Consider the following 9725-nt stretch of genomic DNA (forward strand, 5'->3'; position numbering starts at 1 on the left):
TCTTTACTTTTGTGTTATTTAAAATGATTTAATGATGGCTTAAACCTTTTTCAGTGCAAACTCAGCCGGGCTAATAATAATGATATTTAAGTGGTGTGGTGGCGATGCACACGGTCTACAGAATCGCAATGAAAGGACAAAGTTGCCAACGGAAACGGAAGCAACTACACAGAGTCGCTCATACCGGCCATTCGTGTGTGTGTGTGTGAGAATAAGCCCTTTGTAACCAAAGTCATATAGCCGGTTTAGCTTGGCAGAACCAAAACTATAACTGGAATTACACCAAAAAAGTATTCACACACGAAATATCGTGTGCCGTAGGAAAGAGAGGTAAAAATTGAAAATTTTCTCAACTTTGCGTCTGAAATTGTGGAGGAGGGTGGACATATCTGCAGTACACATGTATCTGTGCTTATACCCCAGCCAGGTGGAATGGACCGGTCTGATGAAAAGTCAGGAAGTAAAGTTTTACGGTTCACGTAAAAGCTGAAATGTTCATACAATCAGCATGAATTATAACTCGGATGTGGATTAATACTGGCTCGAAGTGGGCGACTGAGTGAGTGTGAGTGTGTGGCTTACTGACAAGCCTTCTAGCCTGATTTTGCGGCTGAATCGGATTCCCCATCCCGACATCCGACCCTTTTACCTGTGAAAAGTTGAGATTTGCAGCGTTATGCGCTTTTGATTTTCCTATAATTAAAAACTAAGCTGAGCACTGCAACGAGTTGAATTATTGAAGCTAGAAGAAAAATACAAAAAATTATAAAGAGTTGCCCAATAGTTTATTTTACGAAGCGAATAGTAGTAATGCAAATCATTTCATAAATTTTGATTTTGGATTTAGAATTGTGGATTGTAGAAATGTAAAAAGCCAATATACTATACAGTAATAAATCATATATCTCATTCCTTGATGCCGTGGCACGGTGCCAATATTAAATCTAAATTTAACACAAGCTGATTAGAATCACGCCTCAAAACCGTATATTTTATGACCGCATCCTGCTCCCATCTTGGAGCAAAAGCTCATAAATTAGAAAAAACTGCGTTGACATGGCACTCGAGCGGAATGGAAATGGAAAAGAATTTGGCATCAGCAAATATTTGCAGCACGTTTTCGTTTACATATCAACTTGACAACTTTCGCATTACGATTAAGATGTACAGCCGGAGAGTAGGACGTATCCGGAATATACGGAGCACAACGTTATCAACACCTTCGGGTCGCACACAAGATGGGGGCGTGGCAGGGCTGGCGGAGGCAGACGACGGGACAGCAGCCAAGTCCAAGTCATGGGCGAGATTTATGTGTTTTGCTCGACTGTGCGACAATAAAACAAAACAAAACGAAACAAAACAAACCCGGAACACAAGTTGCGATTAGTGATGGCAGCGCATAGTTATGATCCAAGGGAAAGGACCTGTGATTCCCGATTTCGTACGCTCCATTCGGACATAAATATTAGAACTGGCATTTCAGCGCACGTTGAACGCGGCGAGCATCGCATCGAATGCCAAATATTTTGACGTATTTCACTGGGTGCCGCCAAGGAGCTCCCTCAATCCCCTGTCCACCAGACCCAAACAATGGCCATTATGGTCGCAAATGGTGGAATAACAAGGTGGTCCATGCTGAAATGGTAGACGATTTGGTTCTCAGTAATAGAGTTAGTCCTTTAAGAAATTTGTTAGATTGGTAATTTGCCTTTTACCTCGTATCTATAGTAAAACTAAAAAGAACGACGCTGCATAATCTCATACTTATACAAGTATTTTTTTAATTATTTAATTCATTTAAATAGTAAGTAATACTTACTTGAAAGAAACATGCTCAATATAGCTTCTATAATTCTTGAGATCTCGCTGTTCATAAGGACAGACAGATGGACGGAACAGAAGAACTGACAGACGGACATAGCTAACCATTCGAGGAACCGTATTCAGAATTTAAAGAATAAGCCACGATCTGGTGAAGTCCGAAATACCCTAGCCCATACCCTGTAGTATAAGTCACCTTCAATAGCTCCACCTCCGTTTTGGTGGTCTCGATGGCCATTGGAACTTATATTTATGAGCGGCATTCGCGAGCGAGTTCCTGCTGAGAGATGCGTAGGAATTTTGCTTTTGGTTCGTTAAGATTTACGAGACAGCCAAATACACACACACACACCCACGGTGTTCAAGGGGGGATGGAGGAGCCCAGCACGTCCTGACTTTAGAAATTAATTGGCCCAACTAAGAAATTCGAGAGCGAGCGTCGTGCTCATAAGTCCTGGCATCGTCCTGAGATGTGGTTTTTTCCTCTTGGCCGCCGCCAGTGCCGTCGCCCCAGACAAAATTAATTTGTTATCCTCGCTTGTTTAACGCAGCTATAAATTATGATGCCAAAGTTTTTGGCCACTCAACGAGCGGGAAAGCACGGGCGACTTTTCACCGTGGCCGGCCACGTCGCCTTGGCAATTATTAGCTTTTGTTACGCACACTTTATCACTGGCCACGTCGATATGGGTTCCCCACTTTCTTACACTGCAAGAAATCATTTCATTTGAGCTACATTCGTTTCGATAAACTCTTAAAATGTTATATCACCTTGGTTAAAATATATGGTTTGCTATTGCTTTTGTACAGTTCTTCATAATTTGGAATGAACAAGTATTTGTTTCTAGTGGACCTGTACGATATATATGGGTCGCGTAATTGGTGGGCACGTTAATCAAGCAGGAAATGGGCCCAGGCAAGGGCTCTCGTCCATGGCCAATTAGAGACCCGTGACCGGGCGACGCCTCGAAGATGGATGCTGATCAGCACGAGGGGCTGAGATGCCACCACTCCTAACTCCTCAGAGCCTCCATTACTCGATTCGGCCATACCCAGCGGGCCGAACATAAATCCTTTCCGGAAGCCTCTATTAGCACGGTGTTTAGTGGGCTCCCAGCTTGATGGACTTTGATTAGCTCCGATACGCCAGCTATAAATTAGCAATGTTGTTCAAGGATGAACAGGAACATAGATCTCGGAATACTGGAAAAGTGACAATGCTGGTATAAGAAAACCAATAATCTCGTTTATGATATTAATTCAACCTACATATTTACGTCTTTTTTTAGATATCCTAATGTCATAATATTGTTAACATCATTTAGTGTTTTTTTAATGGACATTTGTAAAAATTGTTTTGATTACATTTTTTGAAATTCAAGAAAAATAAACGTTTAAAAGTACTTTTGTCGTTATCAAAAGTCTTTTTACAGAACAAGAAATGTTATAGTTGAATAACTAAACTTTTCTTATGAAGAGAAAAGGTTCTAAATTCATAACCAAATACTCCTGCAAAAGACAAGTATTTTTTTCTAGACCTCTAATACAATTCAAACCCTGTTCCCGACGTGGAGTATTTCCCATTTCCCATCGAATTTCCACCGATCAGGTGGCGTTTGCATTTGGCGCGTTACTGCTGATTTTCCGCTTGATTGCCTCAACTTATCCAGCTCGTTTTAAAAAACAGATTAAATTTCCCTTGCAGGCTACAAAAGCGGCTGCCTCACACCGCACCACACACCGACCCACCCACCGAACTACCCGTTGAACAGCACCACCCACTGCACCACCCATTAACCGTTGGCATCGTTGTCGCCTTGTTAATTAAACGTGGCACACACCGCTAGCAGAAAGAAAGCAGCATGCAATGCGGCATTGTGCTTCGATTGCGATTGACACAATAAATTGTCAATTACAGTGCAATTACGTATGGAAATCGGTGGCGTTCTCTTTCCACCCACATTTTTTTAGTAGATATCCCGCGGGTAGCTGAACAACAACAAAAAGTGGATACTCGCGTGGCATGGGGCGGTGGCGCCTCCCAACTTCACAGGCAGCAGCAGTAGCCGCTTGATTAAATCGATAAAAATCGAGTCGCCATTTCCGCGCAGTTCCAGGGTACACAATAGAAACGTGCAAATATGGAAGAGGTTCCTTTGTTTCTGGGGGTGGAGATGGGCGCAGAAAGGACATTTATGGTTGACCAAAAGCTACCAGCATACAGCCGCCAAAAATTTGGTCTACATTGTGAAGTTCGGGGCCTACAAAATATGCTGAAATCCCTTACTTCTTTAGACTTTAAACATTGGCTTATTATCTGAACACATTTTTCCAAAAACAAATTGATCCATTGTTCAAACAAATACGATTTGATTACAAATAAAAAGGAAATCTAGCAGTTGTTAAAATGTTATAGAAGCAATGGAAAAATGTTTGCCTGTTTCATTCGAATGTCCGATGAAAGTTTTCAATGTTTCCCTGCCAAGGAAAATATTTGAAAAACTGGTTAAGCCAACTCCATCGACATGAAATTTACAACATGTGTCCGCAGGCCACGCAATGTGTCATTCTGGCCCCATTACCACTACAAGCACTCCTTCTGTGTGGACGCGAGTATTTCCGTTTCCGGTTCGTTAATAGAGTTAGTTGCACATACCGCTAACTGCGCATACAATGGCTGCGGAAATTCCCCAGCAAGCCAATGCCAAAAATTGGCATCTGTGTTTGCGAGTGGAAGGGGCACAGGTGCTGCTAACGGCAGTGGTAATGGAAACAGGAGTAAAACCCAAAATGGGACCAGTACCAGGACATCCAACGGCACCCACTGGTGGCCACTGTCACCATGGTCGGATCCTTCTGCCGGAATCCCCCTTCAGCCATTGCATCGCCGCTGTATTCGACCAGGACGGACTGTTCTTGTTGCTGCATCGTCCTGTGGACATTTAACTATTTTTGCAATGGCGTTAATTGGAAATGGCAATTTCATACGCCCCCAGACAGTGTTGGTCTCTTTCGCTCCTGCACGGAGGAAAAGTGAGTCATAAATCAGCAATAGAAGTTACATGACATCTCGAAAAAAATAACACTTCTTTAAGTTCCATATTAGTATATTAGTACGAACTTTAGTTTCTAAAGAGCTACATTTAAGTTTGAAAGTCAAGGTAAGTAGTTAAATGGTGAATATGCATGCTACCCATCTTATATGCTGCTTTTCGCTCTTCTCTTAGTGGAGTTTTCTCGCAGTGTAGGCTCTTTTCATTTCTTCTCGTTTTCAGTCCCTTCTTTAGCCCACTTTTGTCTGCATTTCACAGATTCCCCCGACCCTCCTTCACCATTCCTTGCTTTTTTTGACATTTTTTATTTTATGGCATTTTTGCAACTGCGGCACACACAATCAGTGGCACACATTTTCAAGCGTAGCGAATAGTGCGCACAGCGTAGTTCGATCGGTGGGCGAATGAATATAAGCCATTCTAAACATTTTTAGTTGATTGAAAAATTGTGCAGTTGGTTGGCAATTCGAGGGCCACACCGACGAGCGCAAGTGTGTGTGTGCTCCTGGGGTTTTACCCGTTTTGAAGAGGAAAATTTAAGCTGCATTTAATTGGGTACAAATGTAGGGGATTGAAAGTGTGCCGACAATGTGTTCGATATTTCGGCAATTATGAGGGGGACGCAACGTGCACAAAAGACGGATGAATGAATCCACGGATTATCGTGCATCATTGGTCAAAAATCTTTGCATTCGAAAAAATATTATGAAATCGAAAGGCGGACTGTGCTCGTAATGGAAATAACTTTTTTGTTTAAATAATAATGTGAAAGGAAATATATGATAGTTTCGCTTGATCTGTAAACAGACCTATTTGCTGCACAAGTAATTGATGTCAAACGAAAACATCGAAAAATACTCGGGGCAAAACTTATGCATCGAAAACTAATTAGCAAATAATCCGCTATTCGCTTTCCACATAAATGCGCCTGCACATGCCATCTATATTGAAATATATATTTCATATGTTGCAAACATTCAGCAAGGCAACCAACTAATTAAAAAACTACGCTAGCAAAAATATTTTCGTGTTTTTGCCAGTGGGAAAAGCGGGCCAAAAAAACGAAATTAGAAACGCAAAGAGAATTCCGCACACGTTGCGAAATAACAAAGTGAAAAATGAATAATGACTTTGACAGCAGGTGGAGCCGAAGAAGGAGCAGAAGGGGCCGCAGGAGCCGGAGGATAACACGTGTAGGTGTGATGCTTAATGCAGTTAAGCAGTGCGACTGCAACAAAAAGCCGGCAAATCCGAGAGAGGATGCCAACCATGTGGGGCGGTGGGTTCGGGTACCGAGTGCCTGGATGCCCGAAAGGAAATGCAATTTGGAAATTGAAAACGTTTCGAGGGGCGCAGGAGGAGCCCACTGGCTTGGTCCACACTTTTTGCTGTTTAACTTTTGCAGGCCCCAAACTCATTTGCATGCGATTTGCTGTAATTGAATTTCGCCAAAGGCGGCAGGAAAACCTTGCCCAGCCGCTGCCTATCTGTCTATCTGGAAGCTTGCCATTGGTAGTGCTAGTTCTGCATAGCCTTTAAAAACTTTTCCCGCTTTTCCTCTGCAACAACAAGACAAATGTGCGTAAACAGCCGCCCGGGAGGGATGTTTCCCAGTCGATGGAGGGGAAGGGAAGCCTTTGAAATGAGCCAGGACTGTGTCACTGGCTGATAACGTTTAATGGATTGCTGGGGACTCTCAACCGGCGACAGAGGCATTTGCTTTTTGTTTATTTTTTTGCCTAGGCCCGGGCAATGAAGACATTAAAATATTAATGTGCGGCATGAATCAGCTGGGAGACATGGAAGCGGAGATGGATATGGAAGGCCAGTCTCCGGGGCAAGGAAATGCGTTCCGGAAAAGTTTCAGGGTAAGCTCTTAAAGAAAGAAGGTTTGATTATTGGTTTTAGTGGTTTGGAGTACTACAACTATTTTTTTCACCGACTAAAATTGAATATTTTGAAGACAAAAAATGATTTATAGTACTTCACAGTCTGGAACGCAAAAAGTTTGGCTTCTTAACCGTATGCAATATTATTTATTTCTATATAACAAAGAATCAAAGAGTATACCATGAATGCTATTGAGTTCCGTTCTAAGAGCACTGGCAATCAATTCTAGTTTCTTTCTATAGTTCCCAAGAAGTATTATATCTTAGGTCTTTGCACAGCACAAAAATATCAAAAACTAAGCCAACACTTTTCGGTCTCTGACAGCTGTGAGATATGCAAAGGAAGTTGACGAGCAGCCCGCAAATTACTCACACACGCACACTCGAGGGTGGCACACCCACATCCCCTGCTCCTTTAGCTTAGTTTGGTTGCCAAGTCAACAAACAAATTAATTACAGTCTGTCTCAATAGTTCGCCACATGTATCTGGGTGGCACACTCCACTCCACTTACGCGCCTTTCTCCTGTCAACGGAGCTTAGCACGGTTTGACAAAATTAAATGCAAAACTCATTATGAAATGTTAATAGCAAGCTGCTGCCTCTGGATAGTAGTGGCTGTTGTTATTGGCGCTGCTTTTGTGGTTTTACAAAACATATTAATTAGCATTAAATAATTAAAATATGCCCGCCGCTTAACGTCATTCATTTTAATCAGTTTTAAGCCCTCGTCGGTTGTTGCGGCTTCTGTAAGTTTAATGGGTGTACCCAGGAGGGTGGAGGCCTCATTAAATGTTAGTTATTTAAAAACATAAACAAATAAGTGATTAAATAGGCTGAATTTATTTGCATATGTAGCAGCGCGTGGCTTACGAAGCGATTGTATTTGATTTAAGAGCTTGCCGCTGAGTCTGCAAACAACACGGCGTATACTTAATTAAAAGACCCTTGGGGTTCAATGGTTTTGAAGAGATTTAGCGTTCGTTTATTCGTAGAAAAGGCTGTAGGGGAATACTATGTACAATATTCGTAGCAGCGAAATTAATTAGCCAGGTGTTGCGATAGGAAATAACAAATGGTAAATTATTATCTGGCCCTAAGTTTACAGCGCTTACACTTTTTGAATGAGCTCGAAGCGTATCTGCTCTTTGTTCAATGGTTTTGTGTACCTTCTGATGATATTCATTCGGCCGTAGAGCTTGTCGTTAGAATGAAAACTCAAAATGTTTATTTGTAATCTAAAGGCAGAACAACATGCTTCGGGTTAGACTCGTTGGGCTTCAATCATCGACATTGAAAATCAAACAATTGAAAAGTGCGAAACAATTCGGGGAATAATATTGCTTTGATGCCGTATGGACAAAGCATTTATTTATATTAATTTAAATTTTTTGTCGGCCAAAATTTCGATTCGCAACATCACCCGCGGCGGCTTTGTTGATGGCCGAATGGCAAATCGTTGTTTACCAACAGTGCCGGGCATAAATACAAATCCGCCTGCGACTGCGGGGATGTGATTGCCTCCCGGGCACTTAGCCGTATTGGTTTGGATTGCTCCGGTTGCCTGGCAGCCGCAGCCGCCAACTGTTCCGGGCTCTGGGTGGGATCCTCATTCCGATGCGGGCTCTGATTTGGTTTCTGCTTCTGCAATTTGCCTAAAAGTCTAAAAGTGGCATGAAAGCGCGCAGCTATTGTTGCACAGCACAGTGGTAAACAAATATGCGTGCCAAAAATGTGGGCTTTGAGTAACTGGGTCGGTTAGATCGGTGGGAATACCCTCTACTAAATATAATTTACGCTAAAAAAAATCATTTTATTTAACTTCTGTTGACTGGAATTAAAACTGTATTTAAAGAAAAATTTAAGATTCGCCGTTCTGTCTCTAAAAGTTCGATAGCCCCTACTTTGCAGCGCAGCGCCGATTCGTTGCAATCCGATTGGAGGAGATATCGTTTGTCACGTTCCACTTTATTTAGAATTTGTTTTCCCGCCGATGCCAATGGGAAAAACAATTTAAATTTTGTCTCTGCTGGCAGAGCGCAAATGAAAATAAAATAAAAACGCCGATGTCGTTGGCGATGCCAGAGCAAATCGAAATCAAATCGAAATGTAATCGCGCGAACCAAAGCCAAAGCCGAAAGCAATCGCATTATCGCCACATTGGCGTGAAAGTGCCACGCCCCCGGCCCACGGGCCACGTCGCACGCCCCCTTTTCCACGGTTAACCCTCACGCACGTTGCACACATATTTAACCCTCCGCAGCCATCCGCCCGATGTTTATAGTCAGCTCATATTTATGGTTACAATATTTGCCTTTAACCGGAAATCGATGAAATTTTTATGCCTTCGGCTTGGCGTCCCTTTATTTTATTTTATTTATGTGTGCCGAAAAGTGTGTGTGTTTGGCAAAAATATATGTTGCGGTGTTTGGGGGCTACCATTTCCAACCGCAGGCCAAAGTATTTGCACTCGTCTTGATTTTCCAATTTTTCCCGCTTTTTTCTACGCTCGCTCATCGAATTTAGGCAATTTAGCGGCTTAACTAAATCGTTTTCGGCTCTCATGAATTTATACGTTTTGTTTGTGCAGCGCATGCAAAAATTCTGATATATTAATATGCCATGCCTCCTACCTTCCTTCCTTTATATATATACACATTTTTATACATATAAATTCAACTTCTTTTCCCAAATGGCGTGTCCATAAAACTCCATCTTGTTTTGCCCAGAAATTGGCTGTGAAATGGTGGAGTTAGTTGCCGAAAATGTATTATTGGTTTCTCATTTCGATGGGCTTACGATGTCCAATTTGCAGTTTGATATGAGAGCAAACTTGTAGAAAGGAGACCATGCCGCAAGGATATTAGCTAGAGATCCAACTTAATTGCATTGAATGTTAGTAGTAGTAGTAGTTATAAAATCGTTTCCCATTCAATTATTTACAAATGATCTGCTGATAACTAA

General features: G+C 42.0%; 1 long non-coding RNA gene across 1 annotated transcript, besides 1 other annotated feature; it reads left to right on the forward strand.

The window, feature by feature from the left end:
* The first annotated feature begins 922 nt into the window (after positions 1–922).
* lncRNA:CR45702 (long non-coding RNA:CR45702) lies at positions 923–1637 on the forward strand. The gene has a single exon (NR_124399.1). It is a non-coding gene; the product is annotated as a long non-coding RNA:CR45702 (long non-coding RNA).
* Positions 1638–1840: 203 nt separating this feature from the next.
* Positions 1841–1923: a mobile genetic element.
* Positions 1924–9725: the final 7802 nt, after the last annotated feature.

This window comes from Drosophila melanogaster, chromosome 2L (genome assembly GCF_000001215.4).
Source record: "Drosophila melanogaster chromosome 2L".
Lineage (NCBI taxonomy): Eukaryota > Metazoa > Arthropoda > Insecta > Diptera > Drosophilidae > Drosophila > Drosophila melanogaster.